Genomic DNA, 25395 nt, shown 5'->3' on the forward strand with positions numbered 1-25395 from the left:
CATCATCATGAACATCATCATTAACATTTTCACTAGGTTCATGTTCATTACCAGATTGTGTTTCAGCATCAGACATAGAAATATCATTTGAATTCTTAGGTGGTTCAGCAATAGGTTCACTAGAAGTTTGCAAAGTCCTATCATTTTTCTTTTTCTTCCTTTTAGAAGAACTAGGTACGTTAATATTATTTCTCTGAGAATCTTGCTCAATTCTCTTAGGGTGGCCTTCAGGATACAAAGGTTCCTGGGTCATTCTACCAGCTCTAGTAGCCACACTAACATCATAATCATTTTTCTTACTATTCATTTCATCGAGCAATTCTTTTTGAGCTTTAAGTACTTGTTCTACTTGAGTGGTAACCATAGAAGCATGTTTGCTAACAAGTTTAAGTTTACCTCTAATATTAGCCATATAATCACCCAAGTGTTTAATCATATAAGCATTTTGTTTTAATTGTCTACCAAAATAAGCATTGAAGTCTTCTTGCTTAAACATAAAGTTATCAAACTCATCCAAGCACTGACTAGCAATTTTAGTAGGAGGGACTTCATCTTTATCATATCTATAGAGAAAATTTACCTTTACTACCTGTGTCGGGTTATCGGGATCAGGTGGTTCTTCAATAGGTAATGGATCAAGATCATATGTTTCTTCAACAGGCGGTAAATTAAGACCATGTATTTCTTCAATAGGAGGTAAATTATTAACATCTTCAGCTTTAATACCTTTTTCTTTCATAGATTTCTTTGCCTCTTGCATATCTTCAGGACTGAGAAATAGAACACCTCTCTTCTTCGGGGTTGGTTTAGGAATAGGCTCAGTAATTGGAGCAGGAGCTGGCTCAGGAGGTGCCCAATTATTTTCATTTGTCAACATATTATTCCATAAAATTTCAGCTTCATCCGATGTTCTTTCCCTGAAAAGAGAACCGGCACAACTATCCAGGTAATCTCTGGAAGCATCGGTTAGTCCATTATAAAAGATATCAAGTATTTCATTTTTCTTAAGAGGATGGTCAGGCAAAGCATTAAGTAACTTGAGAAGCCTCCCCCAAGCTTGTGGGAGACTCTCTTCTTCAATTTGCACAAAGTTGTATATTTCCTTTAAAGCAGCTTGTTTCTTATGAGCAGGGAAATATTTAGCAGAGAAGTAATAAATCACATCCTGGGGACTACGCACACAACCAAGATCAAGAGAATTAAACCATATCTTAGCATCACCCTTTAATGAGAACGGAAATATTTTAAGGATATAAAGTAGCGAGATCTCTCATCATTAGTGAACAGGGTGGCTATATCATTTAATTTAGTAAGATGTGCCACAACTGTTTCAGATTCATAACCATGGAAAGGATCAGATTCAACCAAGGTAATTATATCAGGATCAACAGAGAATTCGTAATCCTTATCGGGAACACAAATAGGTGAAGTAGCAAAAGCAGGGTCAGGTTTCATTTTATCTCTAAGAGATTCTTTACTCCATTTAATTAATAGCCTCTTGAGTACACGACTATCTTTGCAAGCTAAAATAGCTGCAGAAGCTTCCATATCAAAAACATAACCCTCAGGAATAACAGGCCTATCTTCATCATCACTTTCATCAATATAATCAGATTCAATAATTTCTTACTCTCTAGCCCTAGCAATTTGTTCATCAAGTAATTCACTAAGGGGCACATTATTATCAGGCATAGAAGTAGTTTCATCATAAGTATCATGCATAGAAGAAGTGGCATCATCAATAACATGCGACATATCAGAACGAATAGCAGAAGCAGGTTTAGGTGTCGCAAGCTTACTCATAACAGAAGGTGAATCAAGTGCAGAGCTAGATGGCAGTTCCTTACCTCCCCTCGTAGTTGAGGGATAAATTGTTGTCTTAGCGTTTTTCAAGTTCTTCATAGTGTCCAACAGATATAAATCCCAAGTTACTCAAAGAATAGAGCTATGCTCCTCGGCAACGGCGCCAGAAATTAGTCTTGATAACCCACAAGTATAGGGGATCGCAACAGCTTTTGAGGGTAGAGTATTCAACCCAAATTTATTGATTCGACACAAGGGGAGCCAAAGAATATTCTCAAGTATTAGTAGTTGAGTTGTAAATTCAACCATACCTGGATAACTTAGTATCTGCAGCAAAGTGTTTAGTAGCAAAGTAATATGATAGTAGTGGTAACGGTAACAAAAGAGTAACGAAAGCAAAAGTAATATTTTTGGTGTTTTGTAGTGATTTTAACAATAGCAACGGGAAATTAAATAAGCGTAAACCAGTATATGGAAAACTCGTATGCATTGGATTGGTGGTGGATATTTATGCCGGATGCGGTTCATCATGTAACAGTCATAACATAGGGTGACACAGAACTAGCTCCAATTCATCAATGTAATGTAGGCATGTATTCCGAATATAGTCATACGTGCTTATGGAAAAGAACTTGCATGGCATCTTTTGTCCTACCCTCCCGTGGCAGCGGGGTCCTAATGGAAACTAAGGGATATTAAGGCCTCCTTTTAATAGAGTACCAGAATAAAGCATTAGCACATAGTGAATACATGAACTCCTCAAACTATGGTCATCACCGGGAGTGGTCCCGATTATTGTCACTTCGGGGTTGCCGGATCATAACACATAGTAGGTGACTATAGACTTGCAAGATAGGATCAAGAACTCACATATATTCATGAAAACATAATAGGTTCAGATCTAAAATCATGGCACTCGGGCCCTAGTGACAAGCATTAAGCATAGCAAAGTCATAGCAACATCAATCACACAACATAGTGGATACTAGGGATCAAACCCTAACAAAACTAACTCGATTACATGATAGATCTCATCCAACCCATCACCATCCAGCAAGTCTACGATGGAATTACTCACGCACGGCGGTGAGCATCATGAAATTGGTGATGGAGGATGGTTGATGATGACGACGACGACGAATCCCCCTCTCCGGAGCCCCGAACGGACTCCAGATCAGCCCTCCCGAGAGGTTTTAGGGCTTGGCGGCAGCTCCCTATCATAAAATGAGATGATTGATTCTCCTCTATTTTTTTCTCCCCGAAAGCAAATATATAGAGTTGGAGTTGGCATTGGAGGAGCTCTAGGGGGCCCACGAGGTAGGGGGCGCGCCCTAGGGGGGCGCCCCCACCCTCGTGGACAGGGTGTGGGCCCCCTGGTCTTCATCTTTGGCAAGGATTTTTTATTATTTTTAACTAGATGTTCCGTGGAGTTTCATGTCGTTCTGAGAACTTTTGTTTTCTGCACATAAAACAACATCATGGCAATTCTGCTGAAAACAGCGTCAGTCCGGGTTAGTTCCATTCAAATCATGCAAGTTAGAGTCCAAAACAAGGGCAAAAGTGTTTGGAAAAGTAGATACGGCAGAGACGTATCAATGTAGTCGAACATCTTCACGATCCAACCAATCCAAGTACCGAACGTACGGCACCTCCGTGTTCAGCACGATGAGGTCCCTCGAGCTCTTGATCTAGTAGAGGGTTGAGGGAGAGTTCTGTCAGCACGACGGCATGGCGATGGTGTTAGTGATGTGATCCGCGCAGGGCTTCGCCTAAGCACTATGACAATATGACCGAGGTGGTAAACTGTGGAGGGGGGTACCACACACGGCTAAGAAACAATTGTTTGTCTTTGGGGTGCCCCCTGGCCACATATATAAAGCAGGAGAGGGAGGAGGCCGGTGGCCAAGGAGGGGCACGCCATAGGGGGAGTCCAACTAGCTAGGATTCCCAATCCTAGTTGGACTCCCCTTCCTTTTCCAAGAGGGGAAGAGAGGGAAGGAGGAGGAGAGGGAGAAGGAAAGAGGGGAGCGCCGCCCCCTCCCTAGTCCAATTCGGACTTGCCATGGGGGGGCACCCCTTGTGGCCCTCCTCGCCTTTCCACTAAGGCCCATGAAGGCCCAATACTTCCCCGGGGGGTTCCGGTAACCCCTCGGTACCCCGAAAAATTTCCGAACCTTCCCGAAACTATTCCGGTGTCCGAATACCTTCGTCCAATATATCAATCTTTACCTCTCGACCATTCTAAGACTCCTCGTCATGTTCGTGCTCTCATTCGGGACTCCGAACAATCTTCGGTTACCAAAACACATAACTCATAATACAAATCATCATCAAATGAAGCGTGCAGACCCTACGGGTTCAAGAACTATGTTGACATGACCGAGACACCTCTCCGGTTAATAACCAATAGCAGAACCTGGATGCTCATATCGGATCCTACATATTCTAAGAACATCTTTATCGATCAAACCACATAACAGCATACGTTATTCCCTTTGTCATCGGTATGTTACTTGCCTGAGATTCGATTGTCGGTATCCTCATACCTAGTTCAATTTCTGATACGTCTCTAATGTATCTATAATTTTTTATTGTTCCATGCTGTTTTATTATCAATCTTGGATGTTTTATAATCATTTTATAGTCATTTTATATCATTTTTTGGTACTAACCTATTGGCATAGTGCCTAGTGCCAGTTGCTGCTTTCTGCATGTTTTTTACATCGCAGGAAATCAATATCAAACGGAGTCCAAATGCCCCGAAACTTTACGAAGATTTTTATGGGCCGGAAGGAAGATGGGCCCTGGTTGCACCTGGGGGGATTCCTGAGGAGGGGACAACCCACCAGGGCACGCCAAGAGGCCCAGGCGCGCCCTGGAGGGTTGTGCCCACCTCGGGTGCCCCCCAGACCGCCTCTTTGCTCTATAAATACCCCAAAAATACCTGAACCCTAAAAGCTTCAACAAAATATTCATCCAGCTGCTGCAGAGTCCAGAACCACCAGATCCAATCTATACACCGTCACGGAGGGGTTCACCACTTCCATTGGTACCTCTCCGATGATATGTGAGTAGTTCTTTGTAGACCTACGAGTCCGTAGTTAGTAGCTAGATGGCTTCCTCTCTCTCTTTTGATTCTCAATACAATGATCTCTTGGAGATCCATACGATGTAACTCTTTTTGCGGTGTGTTTGATGGGATCTGATGAACTTTGAGTTTACGATCAGTTATATCTTTTATATCCATGAAAGTTTTTGAGTTTCTTTGATCTCTTATATGCATGATCTCTTATAGCCTCGTATTTCTTCTCCTATATTTGGGTTTTGTTTGGCCAACATGATCTATTTATCTTGCAATGGGAAGAGGTGCCCGGTAGTGGGTTCGATCTTACGATGCTTGATCCCAGTGACGGAAAGGGAACCGACACGTATGTATCGTTGCTACTAAGGATAAAAAGATGAGATCTATATCTACCGCCATATAGATAAACTGATCTTGTCTACATCATGTCATCATTATTATTGCATTACTCCATTTTCCATGAACTTAATACACTAGATGCATGCTGGATAGCGGTTGATGTGTGGAGTAATAGTAGTAGATGCAGGCAGGAGTCGATCTACTAATCTTGGATGTGATGCCTATGTAATGATCATTGCCTGGATATCGTCAAAATTATTTGAACTTCTATCAATTGGCCAACAGTAATTTGTTTACCCACCGTTTGCTATTTTTCTCGAGAGAAGCCACAAGTTAAACCTACGGCCCCGGGTCTTCTTTCTCATATATTTGCTTTGCGATCTATTCTATTTGCTCTTTTTATTCAGATATATTAAACCAAAAATCCAAAAATACTTTGCTGCACTTTATTTTATTTGCGATCTATTATTTCAATCTATTACAACTTTCTCTCGTCATCACACAATTTCTGGCACCGTACCCCGGAAGGGATTAACAACCCCTTTAACACGTCGGGTTTCGAGGTGTTGTTGTTTGTGTGCAGGTGCTATTTATGTTGTGTTGCTTGGTTCTCCTACTGGTTCGATACATTGGTTTCATCATCGAGGGAAATACCTACTGTCGCTGTGCTACATCACCCCTCCCTTTTCAGGGAAAACCGACGTAGTACAAGCTACCATCAAGGAGAATTTCTGGCGCCGTTGCCGGGTAGGATCTTCAACATAACCAGGTTCCTAATGACAAATCTCATCTCCTCGCAATTTACATTATTTGCCATTTGCCTCTCGTTTTCCTCTCCCCCAGTTCACAAAATTTTGCCATTTTATTCGCCTCTCTTTTCCCGTTCGCCGTTCTCTTACTGGATCTTTTTGAGTGCAATCTTGTTGTGTGGTCATCATGACTCAAGAGAACACCAAGTTATGTGATTTCTCAAATACCAACAACAATGATTTTATTGGCACTCTGCTTGCTCCCCAGCCACTAGTACGAGGACTTGTGATATTAATACTGCTTTGCTGAATCTTGTTATGAAAGACCAATTTTTTAGTACTCCTAATGAGGATGCTGCGTCCCATCTCAATACTTTCATGGAATTATGCGATATGCAAAAGAAAAAAGATGTGGACAATGATGTGGTCAAGATGAAATCATTTCCGTTTTCTTTGCATGATTCTGCAAAGTTTTGGTTTTCCTCTTTGCCTCGCAATAGTATCGATTCTTGGAATAAGTGCAAAGATGCTTTTATCACTAAGTATTTTCCGCCCCAAAAATTATCTCCCTTAGAACCCAGATCATGAATTTCAAGCAACTTGAACATGATCATGTTGCACAATCTTGGGAGAGGATGAAAATGATGCTAAGGAACTGCCAAACTCATGGGTTGAATCTTTGGATGATCATACAAAATTTTTATGCGGGGTTGAATTTTGTTTCGCGTAATCTTTTAGATTCCGCCGCGGGTGGAACTTTTATGGAAATTACTTTGGGTGAAGCCACCAAATTGCTTGATAATATCATGTCAAATTATTCACAATGGCATACCGAAAGAGCTCCTACTAGTAAAAAAGTTAATTCGGTTGAAGAAATTTCTTCTTTGAGTGATAAAGTTGATGCTCTTATGAAATTGGTTGCTAGTAAAAGTGCTCCTGTTGATTTTAATGATATGCCTTTGTCTACTTTTATTGAGCAAAATAGTGATGCCATTGATGTGAATTTTATCTCTCGCAATAATTTCAACAATAATGCTTATAGAGGAAACTTTAACCTTAGGCCTTTTCCTAGCAATTCCTCTAATAATTATTGTAATTCCTATGGAAATCAATCTTACAATAATAATAGGAACACCTCTGATCTTGATAATATTATTAAAGAATTTATCAATACGCAAAAAGTTTTCAACACTCCCATAGAAGAAAAGTTGAATAAGATTGATGATCTGTCTAGAAGTGTTGATAGAATTGCTCATGATGTGGAAAATCTCAAGATGAAAATTTTTGTGCCCAAGGTTGATGAATCAATTAAAGCTCTTTATGTTTCTATGGATGAAAGTAAGAAAAGAATTGCTATGCTTAGATCTTAAAGAGAATTTTTAGAGAAAGCTTTTTCTAGTGATTATTCTTGCAAAAGTGATGAAGATCTTAAAATGATTGGTCTTTATTCTATTGATTCTGTATTTATTAAAATTAATATTGATGAAAAAGGGATTGGAGAAGAGTCAATTTTAGGTAGAAGGCGTCCCAATATTTCGGAGGGTGAAAATCTTGTTGAGAAAATTGATGAAAGTGGGTTTGGAGAGGTCAAAACTTTAGTTAGTGATGCACCCACTATTTTGGATTACAAAGACTTTAATTATGATAGTTTCTCTTTGGTTGATTGTATTTCTTTGTTGCAATACATGTTGAATTCACCCCATGCTTATGAACAAAACAAAGCTTTTACTAAACATATTGTTGATGCTATGATGAAAGATTTGGAAGAAAAATTGGAATTGGAAGTTTCAATTCCTATGCATGATGAGTGGGAACCTACTATCAAAGTCAAGATTAAAAATTATGAGTGTTTTGCTTTGTGTGACTTAGGTGCTAGTGTTTCTACAATTCCCAAATCTTTATGTGATGTGCTTGGTCTTACCAATCTTGAAGAGTGTTCTTTGAATTTGCACTTGGCAGATTCTACTATTAAAAAGCCTATGGGAATAATTAATGATGTTCTTATTCTTCAAATAGGAATTATGTGCCCATAGATTTTATTGTTCTTGATATTGACTACAATCTGTCTTGTCCCATTATTCTTGGTAGACCGTTTTTACGCAGTATCAGTGCTGTGATTGATATGAAAGAAGGCAATATCAAGTTACAATTTCCTTTGAGGAAGGGTATGGAACACTTTCCTAGAACAAAAATCACGCCACCTTATGAATCAATCATGAGGGCATCTTATGGATCTCAAACCAAGGATGGCAAAACTTAGATCCTTGCCTTACGCCTAGCTAAGGGCGTAAAACTATAACGCTTGTTGGGAGGCAACCCAATGAGTAAAATTTATTTTTTCTTTTTGCTTTCTATTCTTGTGTGTTTACACAATTATGCTTCTGGTATTATTGTGTTTTTTGTGTTTTAATTAGTGTTTATGCCAAGCAAAGCCTTTAGGATCTTCTTCGGTGATAGTTGTTTGATCTTGCTGAAAAATACATAAACTTTGTGCTCACGAAAATATTTGTCATAAATCACAGAAGCATGATTTTACCCTGATTCTTTTTGCAGAAGATCAGTATACAAAGTACCCTTGTCTTCCTAATTTTTCAGAATTTTTGGAGTTACAGAAGTATTCGCTAAAGTCAGATTACTACAGACTGTTCTGTTTTGACAGATTCTATTTTCTTTGTGTTGTGTGCTTATTTTGATGGCTCTATGGTTTTATTTGATGAGTTTTTGCCATGGAAAAGTTGGAATACAGTAGATATAATACAAAAACAAAATATGAATTGGTTTGATACAACACTTATAGTAGTGGTTTGCTTTCTTATACTAACGGATCTCACGAAGGTTTTGTTGAGTTTTGTGTGATTGAAGTTTTCAAGTTTTGGGTTATCATACAATGGATGAAGGAAGGATGTAAGAGCCTAAGCTTGGGGATGCCCCGACATCCCAAGCTATTATCCAAGAATGAGCAACCAACTAAGCTTGGGGATGCCCCCGAGTGGCATCCCCACTTTCTTCCAACAACTATCGGTATTTTACTCAAGGCTATATTTTTATTCGTCACACGATATGTGTTTTGCTTGGAGCGTCTTGTATGATATGTGTCTTTGCTTGTTTTATTTTGTGTTTTAATTCATCAATCCTTGATGGACACACCTATTTGAGAGAGCCAAAATTATATCATGACTTGTTAGAATTGCTCTCTGTGCTTCACTTAAATCTTTTATGAGCTAGGACTTGCTCTAGTGCTTCACTTATATCTTTTTGAGCATGGTGTGCTTGTTATTTTTGAAGAAATGCTCTCTTGCTTCACTTAGATTTATTTGAGAGTTAGTAAAATTTTGAAGAAATTCTCTCTTGCTTCACTTAAATTATTTTGAGAGAAAGAAAATTCGTTATGCTCATGATCTTCACTTATATTTGTTTGAGCTTATGAAAAGCAACACATGAAAATTAGTCCCAAAGTGATAGATATCCAAGAAGGATAAAGAAAAAAATGTCATGAAGATCATTGGACAAAATAAACTTGATTCTTAGTAATAGTTTTGAGATATGATAATGTGATATGTGAGTTATGTTGATTAGTAATTGTGCTCTAGTAAGAATATTGGTGTTAAGGTTTGTGATTCCCTATGCATGCATGAAAGTCAATAATCATGCAATGAAAATTATATCCTACTTGTGGTGCATTATTCGGTGTTACTTACGCTTAATGCTTGCTTTACAAAATTATTCGTTTCTTGGTTGGTCGCTTCCCAGTCTTTTGCTAGCCTTCATTTTGCACTAAGTATGACCTCTACTTGTGCGTCCAAAATCCTTTAAACCAGTTTTGCCACATGAGTCTGCTACCTCTCGAGCATGCGTTGGTTTTCACTTGAAGAGAAAGGGTGATGCAGCAAAGTAGTGTAAGTATTTCCCTCAGTTTTTGAGAACCAAGGTATCAATCCAGTAGAAGACTACACGCAAATCGCCTAGTACCTGCACAAACAACCAAGAACCTTGCAACCAACGCGATAAAGGGGTTGTCAATCCCTTCACGGCACCTTGCAAAAGTGTGATCTGATAAAGATAACAACAGACAAAAACAACAACAACAAAGCCTTTAGTCCCAAACAAGTTGGGGTAGGCTAGAGGTGAAACCCATATGATCTCACAACCAACTCATGGCTCTGGCACATGGATAGCAAGCTTCCACGCACCCCTGTCCATAGCTAGCTCTTTGGTGATACTCCAATCCTTCAGGTCTCTCTTAACGGACTCCTCCCATGTCAAATTCGGTCTACCCTACCCTCTCTTGACATTCTCCGCACGCTTTAGCCGTCCGCTATGCACTGGAGCTTTTGGAGGCCTGCGCTGAATATGCCCAAACCATCTCAGACGATGTTGGACAAGCTTCTCCTCAATTAGTGCTACCCCAACTCTATCTCGTATATCATCATTCCGGACTTGATCCTTCCTCATGTGGCCACACATCCATCTCAACATATGCATCTTCGCCACACCTAACTGTTGAACATGTCGCCTTTTAGTCGGCCAACACTCCGCGCCATACAACATTACGGGTTGAACCGCCGTCCTGTAGAACTTGCCTTTTAGCTTTTGTGGCACTCTCTTGTCATATAGAATGCCAGAAGCTTGGCGCCACTTCATCCATCCGGCTTTGATTCGATGGTTCACATCTTCATCAATACCCCCATCCTCCTGCAACATTGACCCCAAATACCGAAAGGTGTCCTTCCGAGGTACCACCTGGCCATCAAGGCTAACCTCCTCCTCCTCACACCTAGTAGTACTAAAACCGCACATCATGTACTCGGTTTTAGTTCTACGAAGCCTAAACCCTTTCGATTCCAAGGTTTGTCTCCATAACTCTAACTTCCTATTTACCCCCGTCCGACTATCATCAACTAGCACCACATCATCCGCAAAGATCATACACCATGGGATATCTCCTTGTATATCCCTTGTGACCACATGCATCACCAATGCAAAAAGATAAGGGCTCAAAGCTGACCCCTGATGCAGTCCTATCTTAATTGGAAGTCATCGGTGTCGACATCACTTGTTTGAACACTTGTCACAACATTATCGTACATGTCCTTGATGAGGGTAATGTACTTTGCTGGGACTTTGTGTTTCTCCAAGACCCACCACATGACATTCCACGGTATCTTATCATAGGCCTTCTCCAAGTCAATGAACACCATATGCAAGTCCTTCTTTTGCTCCCTATATCTCTCCATAAGTTGTCGTACCAAGAAAATGGCTTCCATGGTCGACCTCCCAGGCATGAAACCAAACTGATTTTTGTCACGCTTGTCATTCTTCTTAAGCGGTGCTCAATGACTCTCTCCCATAGCTTCATTGTATGGCTCATCAGCTTAATTCCATGGTAATTAGTACAACTCTGAACATCCCCCTTGTTCTTGAAGATTGGTACTAATATACTCCGTCTCCATTCTTTTGGCATCTTGTTTGCCCAAAAGATGAGGTTGAAAAGCTTGGTTAGCCATACTATTGCTATGTCCCCGAGACCTTTCCACATCTCAATGGGGATACAATCAAGGCCCATCGCCTTGCCTCCTTTCATCCTTTTTAAAGCCTCCTTCACCTCAGACTCCTAGATTCGCCGCACAAAACGCATGCTGGTCTCATCAAAGGAGTCGTCTAGTTCAATGGTAGAACTCTCATTCTCCCCATTGAACAGCTTGTCGAAGTTCTCCCGCCATCTATGCTTAATCTCCTAGTCCTTCACCAAGAGTTGGCCTGCTCCGTCCTTGATGCATTTGACTTGGCAAATGGCCCTCGTCTTCCTCTCTTGGATCTTGGACATCTTATAGATGTCCCTTTAACCTTCCTTCGTGCCTAACCATTGGTAGAGGTCCTCATATGCCCGACCCCTTGCTTCACCAACAGCTCGCTTTGCGACCTTCTTCACCATCTTGTACTTCTCTATGTTGTCTACACTCCTATCCAGGTATAGGCGTGTGAAGCAATCTTTCTTCTCTTTAATCGCCTTCTGGACGTCATCATTCCACCACTAGGTATCCTTATCTTCGCTTCTGCTTCCCCTCGACACTCCAAACTCCTCCGAGGCCACCTTACGAATGCAAGTCGCCATCTTCATCCACACATTGTCTGCATTCCCTCCTTCCTCCCAAGGGCCCTCCTTAATGACCCTCTCCTTGAACACCTGAGCTACCTCCCCCTTGAGCTTCCACCTCTTCGTTCTAGCGACTTTGGCATGCTTATCCCGCTGGACACGAATCCGAAAGCGGAAGTCAGCAACCACCAGCTTATGCTGGGGTACAACACTCTCTCCAGGTATCACCTTACAGTCTAGGCACGCACGCCTATCTTCTCTTCTCGAGAGGATGAAATCAATCTGGCTAGAGTGTTGGCCACTACTAAAAGTCACCAGATGTGATTCTCTCTTTCTAAAGATGGTGTTAGCTACAATCATGTTGTAGGCTAGAGCAAAGCTTAAGACATCTTCTCCTTCTTGATTCCTGATGCCATAGCCAAAGCCCCCATGCGCCCCTTCAAAACCTGTGTTAGATGTACCCACGTGGCCATTGAGGTCTCCTCCTATGAAGAGCTTCTCACCAATCGGTACACTCCTAACCATGTCTTCCAGGCCATCCCAGAACTCCCTCTTGGTGTTCTCATTGTGGCCTACTTGCGGGGCATACGCGCTGATAACATTGAGAAGCAAGTCCTCAACTACCAGCTTGACCAAGATAATCCAGTCCCCACGTCTCTTGACGTCTACCACTCCATACTTGAGGCTCTTGTTGATCAAGATGCCTACGCCATTTTTGTTTGCAGCCGTCCCCGTGTACCACAGCTTGAAGCCGGTATCCTCCACCTCCTTCGCCTTCTGTCCTCTCCATTTGGTTTCTTGGACGCAAAGGACATCAACACCTCTCCTCACCACTGCATCAACTAGCTCCTGAAGCTTCCCTGTCAGAGACCCTACGTTCCAGCTACCTAAGAGAATCCTCCTAGGCTCGGCTAGCTTCCTTACCCTTCGCACTCGTCGAGTCAAATGCGAAGACCCTTTCTCATTTTCCACTACACCCGGGCGCCGATGTAGCATGCCACTAAGGATGCGACGACCCGATCCTCGCTCAGTTGCCACCGTATCCGGATCAAGATACGGCGCGCCACTTGGGGGATGACGGCCCGGCCCTTGCCCATTTTCCACCACACCCGGGTTCCAATGTGGCACGTCACTGAGAGGGTTATGCCCCAAAGAAAATCTTTTGGGTTTCATCTCCATAAGAGTGGCTGAGTTTTTACGTTGGCTCACCAAGCCTATCACAACCCTCCTCCTTTACCTGGGCTTGGGACCGGCTATGTTGAGACAACATAGGCGGAGTTGTGATCTGATAAAGATAATAAGATAAATATTTTTGGTATTTTTGTTGTATAGATTGGAAAGTAAAGATTGCAAAATAAACAGCGATGGAAATTGGCAAGTTGACGGGAAACAAATATGATGTAAAATAGACCCGGGGCCATAGGTTTCACTAGTGGCTTCTCTCATGATAGCATATATTATGGTGGGTGAACAAATTACTACCGAGCAATTGATAGAAAAGCGCATAGTTATGAGAATATATAGGCATGATCATGAACATAGGCATCACGTCCGTGTCAATTAGACCAAAACGATTCTGCATCTACTACTATTACTCCACACATCGACCACTATCCAGCATGCATCTAGAGTATTAAGTTCATAAGAACAGAGTAACACATTAAGCAAGATGACATGATGTAGAGGGATAAACTCAAGCAATATGATATAAACCCCATCTTTTTATCCTCGATGGCAACAATACAATACGTGCCTTGCTGCCCCTGCTGTCACTGGGACAGGACACCACAAGATAGAACCCAAAGCTAAGCACTTCTCCCATTGCAAGAAAGATCAATCTAGTAGGCCAAACCAAACTGATAATTCGAAGAGACTTGCAAAGATATCAAATCATGCATATAAGAATTCAGAGAAGAATCAAATATTGTTCATAGATAATCTTGATATCATAAATCCACAATTCATTGGATCTCGACAAACACACCACAAAAAGTATTACATCAAATAGATATCCAAGAACATCACGTAGAACTTTGTATTGAGAACCAAAGAGAGAGAGAAGAAGCCATCTAGCTAATAACTATGGACCCGAAGGTCTGTGGTAAACTAATCACACATCATCGGAGAGGCTATGGTGTTGATGTAGAAGCCCTCCGTGATCGAATCCCCCTCCGGCAGAGTGCCGGAAAAGGCCCCAAGATGGGATCTCACGGGTACAGAAGGTTGCGGCGGTGGAAATGTGGTTTTGTGGCTCCCCTCGATGTTTTCAGGGTATAAGAGTGTATATAGGCGAAAGAAGTAGGTCAGTGGAGCTACGAGGGGCCCACCAGGGTGGGGGCGCGCCTACCCCCTGGGCGCGCCCTCCTGCCTCATGGCCGCCTTGTTGCGTCTCTGACTTCCACTCCAAGTCTCCTGGGTTGTGTTTGTTCCAAGAAAGATCCTCACGAAGGTTTCATTCCGTTTGGTATTCCTTTTCTACGAAACACTGAAATAGGCAAAAAACAACAATTTGCACTGGGCCTTCGGTTAATAGGTTAGTCCCAAAAATAATATAGAAGAGCATATTAAAGCCCATTAAACATCCAAAACAGATAATATAATAGCATGGAACAATAAAAAATTATAGATATGTTGGAGACGTATCAGAGTCCACTATATCTACCTATATGCGGTATTCTTTTGCTGTTCTAAGCAAATTTGCATGTGCCATCTCTAATTTTCAAAATAAACTTCTCTTTTGTGTGTTTGTTTCGCTCGCGGAATGGTAACGGGTAGCTAATATTTTCCATGCTGGATGTGTTATTCTCACGATGAGTGTTTATTCACTTGTCATTGCAAGAGAGTAAGGAAAAGGTTTTAGGGATGCGCAGCCCTGAAATGCAAAAATGAATTTATTTTATGTTGTTAAATAATAAATTCCTTGGAAAGTGTTGGTATCACTACAAAAAAAACACTTCCGTGATGATGCGTGTTTGTCATAGTAGGTCACGTTTTCTGTCATGCATGTACATCCATGACGATTTTATGACAGAATTAAGATAGTAATACCTATGCTGTCATAGAAGTGTTCCATGACATTACCAAAATTATCATCACGGAAGTGTCCACTTCCATGACGATAAATCGCGCGTCACAGAAGTGCTTTCGTCATGGGTGACCGACACGTGGCATCCACTGTAACGGGTCGCCATTAAGCTATCAGGTCCGGTTTTGGATCCGATAACCCATTAACAGCACTGACCAATGGGTATTTTCCACGTGTAAAATTCTCATTGGCCAGAGGAAACACGTGTTGGCTCACCGTTGGGACAGATGTCATCCACTCATTGGACAGGAGGCGCCTATGATACGTCAACACGTCACGGCCCAACAGAGGCCCATTCATGTGAAAAGGCCGACCCGTTTGACTTGGTCAAAAGGTAGCGGGCCGGCCCATGGAAAGCCTGTTAATGGCTTGTTTGTATATAGCCCATTTACGGCCCGCTAACTACCGGCCCATTATGGCCTATCCGAATTACGCCCAGTAGCTTCATCTGGGCCGTCCAATATGATTCCAGCCTGTTGTAACTTCCGGCCCATGTATGGCCCATGATGTCTTACGGCCCATATGAGGCCCTTTGTAACTCTCGGCCCATTAAAGGCCCGAGATGAAACTGGGCCATGATGAACAGCGTATCGCTTTATACCCATTAACGGCCCATTAGTCCGTCGGCCGTTTCCAGCCTGTGTTAACTTTCGGCCTTCTAAGGGCCCATTTATTCTTGGGCTCATTTCTAGAATTCAGTTAGATACGGTTCGTTACTGTCCTGTTCCGTTTGTGGGCCAAATACAGCCCGTGGTTACATTCGGCCCATTTGTGGTCCGTTGGGCTGTTTTCATAGCGTTATCAAATACGGCCTATTAACTGCCAGTTATGGTCCATGAATAGTACGACCCATGTTTGGCGAAATGATTATACGCCCCGTAGAAGGCTCATGGATCCTACGGCCCGTAGAAGGCCAATGGATAGTACGGCCCGTAGAAGGCCCATGGATCATACGGCCTATAGAAAGTCCATGGATCCTACAGCCCGTAGAAGGCCCATGGATCCTACGGCCCGTAGAAGGCCCATGGATCCTACGGCCTGTAGGAGGCTCATGGTTACAACAGTCCGTGTGTTTCCATGATTATTGTGGCCTAGTTACCAAAAATAGGTTATTGTGGCCACTAGAAAAACGCGGAAAAAGAACTGCAGTGACTACAAGCAAACAACTAAACAAGACAATAAGGAAATAAATAAGAATGCAACTAACGCTATCCTATTATAGCTATTACACATATTACATCCACTGGGCATCAAAGTTCGCCACCAGTGCAAATATAGGGAACAAAGCAGCATATTACATACACTGGCCGTGAAAATTGGCCACCAGTGCAAATAAACGCGGCAGCAAAACAAGTCCATAACTGAAACAACTTCAGAAGAGCTCAAGAAATGTTATCCTGGGTATCCACCATGCTGGCAATAAGCTTAGCAAGCTTATTAGCTTTGTCCTGTTTGGCGCTAAAATCCTCCACCGCTTGCTATTGCACTAGAAAGTATGCATATGAATGCTCCAGGGACTTCCGCAGTCCTTCCAGTTCTTGTCGTAGCACAACTGATCGATGTATTTTAGCTTGTAGTTGAGACTCAAGAAACCGAACTGATTCAGACAGTGAGTTTGAATAGCTTGTGCAAGCTGTAGTGGCCAGTAACTCGAACAGTAAACCAAGACAGGACTTTGGGGTTGCCTCACTGTCTTCAAGATAGTTTTCCTTAGCTTTTTTATCAGCTTTGTTGGAGACCAACAAGGATGTTTCACGATCCTAAACTTTATCTGCATTACTTCCTTTATCATTGCTTAATAAGGCACTCTTCCCCAATATTCTGTCAGCATTCTAAAAGAAGAAACAAGCAGACACATAACAGGTTTAGCATGTACTAGTATATGAAACTCATTTCGGTGAACTAGTTCATTAGTAAGGTGGACAAGATTAAACTACTAAGTCCTCTATTGCCAAGTAGTTGTGACACTCCAAAAATTTTGATTTGGTTTTTATCAAATTCTTTATTTGATTTGAAGGAGGCTATTTAAAAAATTTCTTACAACCTCTCCTTCTCAAAACTTTTATGACAAATAATTTTGGTGCTCTTCTCAACCTTGATTTTTGGTCTAGAGAGCTTTTCATTTTGTCTTGACTCAACACAAATTTATTTTTGAAAGTACTTGAAATTCCTTCTATTAAAAAGAAACCCTAGGGATTATGGGTTTATTCTTTTCCCATTCAAAAATTTCTCTTTTGCCATGTCACATGTTGATATCTTCTTCCAAATCCACCTCCCTACTTTGGTTCAAGTCAAATATCCAACTCCAGCAAGTTCCAACCCATTTTTGATTTTTATTCTATTTATTTTATCCTCAAAACAATTTTTGTCAATTATTTTGGACCTTGGTGACTTACAAAGGAACTACCAGATTCCTTTTGAGTTTTGGTCCCAAACAAACTCCTCTGACTAGTTCTTGGTACCCCCAACCAAGATCCATCAAGATCCACCGGCTCACAGTTCAAAATTTTCAAAATATGTTTGCTGCAAGTTTGGACCTGATTTGCAAATTTTGATGAAATTCATTGTTTTTATTCTCCAAAATTTCTGAGATAATTCATGCAGCTTCCAGATGCATCAAGAGGCCATCTCCAAAGATCAGCTCAAGAATTTTTTTCCATGTGCCTAAAACATTTCATCAAACAGTTGGCAGGCACTGTTGCTGTTCATGTTCAGAGTTCAGTGTTTAAATTCAGACGACAGTGTCGTTTTCTTCAGAGCTTGGCATCAATCTCGCCAGTGCTCGCGCTGGCCTCTTGTTCACTGTTCCCCCTTCTTATCCAGAGCGCCGCTAGGTCGTTTGGATGGGCATGAGTGTCGGTGGCGATGTGGCTCACGAGCTTAGGCGTCTTCCGTGGTGGCAAAGCCACCCGTGGCGGCCAACAGGGGCCGGCCCTGCCTTTCAGCGCCGTCCAGCACCGCCCAAACGACCAGAGGCCTCCGCGTGGCCATCCCCTCCTCTGCGCACGCCGCAGCACCGTCGCCGTGGCCTGGCAAGCGCAGGGCGCGCTCTCTGCCTCTAACGGGCCCGCGTAGCTTTGTTTCGTCGAAACCGCGGAGCGGGTCAGATCCAACCAAGATTTGTGTTTCGGTGGAACCAGTGGACCATCGCGAAGCTACCCAGTCACCTAAATCGCCCGTTGAACCTCTGCATCACCGTAATCACTCACCGGAGTTTCCACGTTCTCAGCAACTGCCTCGGGCCGGCTATAAATAGCAACCCCGAGGCCGCCTTCGACCAGCACCACTCCCTCCACCTTGCCAGAACTGCGCTCGACCCCTAGGAGGACCCCGAGGAGGTCTTCTTCTCCGACTCCGGCCGCCCTGATCCGCTTTGGGCTCCGGCACAATCCGCTCCGGTGAGGGAACCCCGCCTCCCAACCCTGCCAGTAGCCTCCTAGGGCACTCAATCACCTAACCCGAGCCTCAATTTGGCATTTGCAGCCTTCCTCGATGAGATCCACCATCACCCGAGCCGCCGTCCGCTGGAGTGAGGGCCGCCGTTGACGTGGTGCTCGCTGACGACCAACTCCGCCACCCACAGGTGCGGAAGAACTCAGTGAACGCATTGGTACCCTCCTTTTCCCCTGCCTCGCCGTGGATCGTCGCTGGTGACCACCGCGGCCCTCGGGCGTCAGTGCCCTGTTTTGATTTCAAACCTGACGGGTGGGACCCCCCGTCAGCTTTTTTTGTTTTTCAAAATGTTTTCCAAAAACGCCTTCGGGCAAAGTACACTTTCCCTGTTGGATGGCGTATTCCTTAGCGAAATGTTTTCTGCTTTTATAATCTAGCCCCTGGAAACTTTCTCTTTCATTACAGAAAAGCACCTGGACTAAAACCATTATAACTTTTTAACAAAAGATGATTTTGACTTGATTCTTTTTCTGTCATCTTCATTTTTCTGTCTAGTTTTTTGTCATATTTATTTGAAAAATATTTGGGATAATTTTTGTACACACTCGGTATTTATGTAGTATCTGATTCTCTTTTAATACGTAGATACCGAAGGAGGTGAAGGAGCCGCAAACTTCACCGAGCTAGACTCCAACTACTCCGAACCAGGCAAGCATGTTTGAACCTTTGATATGATGAGTGTTTTGCATGTTTGCTTGAGTAGCTTTTTCTCATGGCATGTTTATATAAGCACTAGCGAATGTTATGTTGCATGTAAGGCAAGCTACTGGTGAGCTTCAAAGCTTGATGTGTTCTTATGATGATAAGATAATCTGATCATGTCGTGACATGATGGGTTGTAAGCTGATATTGTTGGAGCATGCCAGTCTTAAGTCAACTGTATAACCTTAGTACTAACGTGGATCAAGTCTCGATCCCGTTCATTTTCCCTTCGTGCTGCCACATGCTTTCTGCAAAGAGTGCGGTTTAGTAAGTTGCAAACCTCTTTCCTTGTACACACCAAACAGAGGGACCGCGATGAGGGTTCCATGGCCCTAGATTAAAGCCCATCATCCGGTCAGGGGGCATGGGTGTTTCCGGTTGGGACCGAGAGGGGGGCACCCCTTAGGGCGCGCGATATAGATTTGATCCCATGCTATTCGAGGTTGTGACCTCCCCATCTTAAAGTTTTTCTTGAACATTGCCGAGGGTGATTCCTGGCAGCAGAATGTGGAATGGGTGTGTACTGGTTAGACGTGTTTCTTCTAAAACACCATAAACGGAACTAGTCCTTGTGACTACTGAAATCCGTTGGCTGTGGTTAAAGAGTACAAACTCTGCAGAGTCAAAACCATTCGAGTATCCATGTCCACGATCAAAGACTTGGACATCATCTCAGTGTCAGTGTCAGTCTCAATATCGATCTCAGTAACAACACCAGTGTCAGTCTCCGGAGGTATAAGCAGGACAACCGAGAATGGTAAACCCGGTCGAACGTTATTCCTGTGATTGGACTAACCAATTGATTTTTATGTGCTGAGTATTTCCTTGAGATGACTTAGATTTATGAACTGGTTGAATATGAATGATGAAATATAAGCCCTTTATGTGATGTCGCTCAGACGCCCGACTGTGGCACTCTTGTCATTTACTTTCAATATAAGCCCTTTATGTGATGTCGCTCAGACGTCCGACTGTGGCATTATAGTTATTTACTTTTGATATAAGCCCTTTATGTGATGTCGCTCAGATGTCTGACTGTGGCACTCTCGTTATTTACTTTTGATATAAGCCCTTTATGTGATGTCGCCCAGACGTCTGACTGTGGCATTCTTGTTATTTACTTTCATTATAAGCCCTTTTCGATATGTTGCTTAGACGTCCGACTGTGGCACGTTCTATCATTTACTTTTCAATATAAGCCCTTTATGTGGTGTCACCCCGACACCCGACTATGGCATGTTAATTTATTTTTACCTTTCGAGGCGTCGCTTTAGACACCCGATCGGTCTTTTGTTATTTTTTTTGGATTTCGGCAGGACTACCGCCTGACTTCCTTTTAATTTTTGTGCAACGCAAATTTATTATCGGAATGTGCATTACTAATCTGCTCATGTGCATCATGTTTACGTTTGTTATATCTTATGTCCAAACTGTCTTGCGAGTACATTCAAAGTACTCACCTGGCTTGTTGATTTGGCCAGATGTTGATGAAGGCGATCTTATGGATGAAGAGTTCGATAGCGAGTCCGACGCCTAGAGGAGTCCCAGTCAGTCTCGTGTGATCCTGGAGTTGATCACTTGCATTATATACGCCTCCGCTACCCAAATAAAATCATCGAGCCTCACTCCGACGCTTGATGAGCTGTAAGATATAGGAGTCATGTCACCCACTTCACTGTGACATATCCACCACCACTTTTATTACGAGTCAGTAGTTATGCCACCATACCCTTATATCATATCCGCCTTTATGTGTAATATCGGCGTGCTTGTAATAAATAGTTGAGTAGCCTCAGCTCAACCTTGTATAATATTTAGTACTGCTGGACTTCTGTATCATGGTTTTGTCTGCCAGTAAGAAGAGTTCTTCTGTACTGTTCAACACAAGGGTCGGCTTTTCAATAAATGTTTTATTGGAAAACCGGTCCCAACAGTAGTACACTATAAAAGCATCAAACAAACATATATCTTTGTACTATGGTCACTTCATTGTCTTGCCAAATCAAAATAGAGACATGGTTCAAATCATATCAGTTCAAGAGAAAGCAACACAGAAAGAATACAAAGCGTGGGAAACTAAATGGCACAACAAGATTTCAGATGGGTACCACGGGTCTACATGTACAACAACACTATTGGCCATGTTATGATGCTAGTAATGTGCATGATATGAGAAGTCAAATGTATACACAATTGAAATTGAAATTAATAGAGCCATTTATAAGAGCAAACCTGTTAAATAAACATGCGTAAACATACCTGTTGTGCCATTGGAGTTTCCATTGGATCGTTCAATTTAAAAATAAGTTTGTATGAGTAAATACAGTGATACAAGAGCAAAGCAGTATGCACAATAGCAATGGAATCTTAAATGAGAACAATTGTTCTTCAGGTTTAAGCACTTGTCCTACATGAACAGAGTACAGTAAGACGCAAGCATATAGTACTTAAAATAAAATGAGTGCATAGACCTTACCACATTCTTGGTTCGGGACCAGTAAAGAACAAGGTGTTCCCAGTCATTGTCCAGTAAATGTGTCTCAGGAGAACGTAAGGGAACTTGATGAGTTTCTTTGCCAGTGAAGTATGTTTTCTTTAGGTAATTCTGATACTACCACCAAGCATTCTTGAAGATAGCACAGGTATTAGCATAGGTTACCTCATCCTAAGTTTCCAAATCGGTCCTTCTCTATGGAGAAAAATGGGAAAATATGCTGTATTATAACCATCATGGAGGTAGAATGTATGGGACAAAGCAAAGTAATTGCCATAAATTAAAATTACTTACACATAACTCCTGGACAAACACCTGCAACTGGCATTTTCCTTCATCTTCAGTATAATATTTCCATGATGGGAAGATACGCACATAGGATTTAACAACATCAAATGCAATACATGCTAAACTATGAATGGCTGGTTGTGCTTCCTCCATAGGAATAGGTGTACTAACTGGTGGAGTTGGGGTTCGCCGTGGTAGTATTGGCGCTTTGGGCACTGGAGCTGCCTTACTAACTGCTCTTTTTTTGGGAGCTCTGTGGTGGAGATGGTGCTGTGTCAACAGGAACTGGGTTACTATCTGCTGGGGTTGGGGTTAGATTGGGTGAAGCTGGTTCTCTATACATCGCAATAGGAGTTATGTGTGGTAGGGCTGGTTCTCATGCATGTACAACCGGGGTGCTATCTCCACCATGAGGTAGCACTGTTTTATTTGAATACCGTGTTTTTACTCCGCTAGATACTGCCATCACCCGCTCCAATTCAAATGGCTGATAAACAGGAAACATAGTTGAATGTATAGACATTGTATGAGAGACAGATGCAATAGATAGTGTGGAAAAAGAGGGCATTAAATAGTTGACATGTATATTGTTTAACAAAAATGGATAGCCTGACATAATTTCACATATATGATATCTATCTAAATTGGATAGCATAGCATAACATAATTCAAAGATATGATGACTAACTAAACATGATCGCATGACATAATTCACATAGATGTTATCTAAGTAACCAGGATCGCATGATTTAATTCACATATGTGATTTATATGCTAAGCAGAGGGCATTCGCATATATGATGTCTGAACTAAGAACATGGTGTTGAATATTGTGTATATGATGTCTAAACTATGCAATGCAAGACACCATATGCATGATATGGGCAGTAGAACCGTGCCAAGTTAGAGCATACACCTTGGTGGGGGAATAGGACTGGTCATCTGTCTCTGAATCCATCTCTTAGGAGCTATCGGGACCCAGCAAGAGATCTGCTTCGACAGGTAGCACTGTATGCTCTGAAGGCCTTGTTTTCACTCCAGATTTTTCCATCACCCACTCAAATAGCTGATTCACAGGAAGAGTAGTTTAATGTACAAACATTGTTGACAAATGGAAATTTAATGAAGAAAAGGATGTGCTACATATCATTCAAATATATGATGCCTGGTTAAATATGATGGCATTGCACATTTCACATATATTATGGCTGGCTAAAAGACATGAGACTGCATAATTCCCATATATGATATTAAAACTAAACAGGTGGCATAACAGAACATGTCTAAACTAAGCAGATGACATATATGATGTCGAAAGTAGGCACTTCAAGGCAACATATGCATGACATGACTAGCATCATCATGCCAAGTTAGAGCAAACACCTTGGGGGTAAATAGGAGTGATCAGCTGCGTCTGAATCTGGCTCAGAACAGATATCTTCCTGTGGATTACAATCTAGAAAGGGAGGGGGAGGGTTTGCCATTGAACCCACCATGGAGCGATGTGTGCATGACATTGTATTGCCGCGCAAAACTCTTCTCTTTTTCTCTACATGTTCAGCATGACTGTATACAATATCTGACATGCATAAAAAATATAGTGAGATTATGTAAGGAGAGCATGCAGAAATCTAGAGTAATGGTAACAACCAATGGATGGATCGAAAAATAATGATAACAGGTTGATGATTGCTTTAATTTAATAAAAAATTGATGATGATTGCTTTACTATTTGTTTCCCACCCAAGATGAACAACATAGGCATACCCTAGGTGAACCAGATATTAGACAGAGATACTATTCATTGCTGCCTCGATATGTGCCCCACAACTAATGTAGAACTCAAGTTTGAACATCAATTTGGACCTGACTTGGAGTCTAAGAGGTGAACAGGACAATAAAGTAGAAGGTAATATTAAGCAATGCATAACATAAGTAGAAACAAAAGAGTGCGACCTCTCTTGTGGACCCATGTACTCCTCAGGTTCATCTGCTGAGTCGCGGATGGTGATGCCGTTGCGGTGGGTGCCGGCGGCAGGGAAGGAGATCTGAGGTGGCGAAAGATGGTCAGGAGTCGTGATGTCTAGTTTGGTGGATGCTTCTATTGATGGAGCAGCTTAGGTGAGGCGGATGACATCACGGCAGGAGCAGGACAAACCACACAAAGTTTTCTTCGACACCTACCTGTAACTAAAGTAAATTTGTAAGGGCTCATTTGGCTTGCATGATTCTAAAAACACAGGGATAGGAGGAAAAACACCGGAATAGGATAGGAATGCATATGGGAAACAGAGCATTTGTGAACACATGATTTCTGTCAACTTGGGTGTTTCGTTCACAGGAATTGGAGGAGCAGAGGAATGCAAAGAAACATGGCCAAAATAAAGTGAAACCATATGAAATCGTGTATAGTTAGAATGTTATTCTGCCACTAATGCACTTGGTCTTGTTTTCATGCATAGGATTTTGAAAAGTAGGTCCAGGTGGATGTTTTGCTCCATTCCTTTCAAAAAATGCATGAATAATTGAATAGCAGAGTGCCATAGGAAAATTTCCTATTGCTATGTTTTTCCGTTGAACCAAAATAGCCCTAATGGATCGACATGAATGTACAGTAATAAGTGATGCGACAAGTGTACAACCTCTTTGTCGTAGCCGTGTCGACCTCAGTATCATTGGGTTGGTCGCTGAAGAAGTTGAGGCAGAGGTGGCTATCGGAGGTGTGGAGGAAGATCTGAGGGATCTGTATATGGTGTCCAGGGCACTGCTCTGTTGTGATGGATCGTTCTGTCGTTGGAGCAGCTCCGGTGAGCCATAAGATGTCAAGGCTGAAGCAGCACAAGACAAACATCATTAATCTCAAGTGGGATTCTAATAGCATCTCCAATAGATGATGTAAAATGCATTACCAAAAAGTGATAGATGTCAAATTTACATCACCAAAAACCACCTGACTACAAAGATGAGGTAAAACTGTTGACTCTGAACTTAACTGTAGAAACTAAATTTACTGTGGAATCTGAATGTTACTTTCGAAACTGAACGCAATGGTAGCAGAGAGGAACTTGACATGTAGTTTAGGGAGGGCCTGCAGTTCATCTTCAACCTGCACCCCTTGAGCCGCCAGCCACCACCGGCCTCGCCGCCGGCCCCCACGCCGCCTCGCCACCCCGAAACAACCCCCCATCACCGATCTGCTGCCACCCCGACCAGCCCTCTAGCCCTGCCCCCCGCGCTGAGTTTTTTCTCAGGTGATCCCCAGGCCACCGCCCCACCACCACGCCCCCACCGCCGGTGACCACCGCC

Source organism: Triticum dicoccoides, chromosome 2A, assembly GCF_002162155.2.
Source record: "Triticum dicoccoides isolate Atlit2015 ecotype Zavitan chromosome 2A, WEW_v2.0, whole genome shotgun sequence".
Lineage (NCBI taxonomy): Eukaryota > Viridiplantae > Streptophyta > Magnoliopsida > Poales > Poaceae > Triticum > Triticum dicoccoides.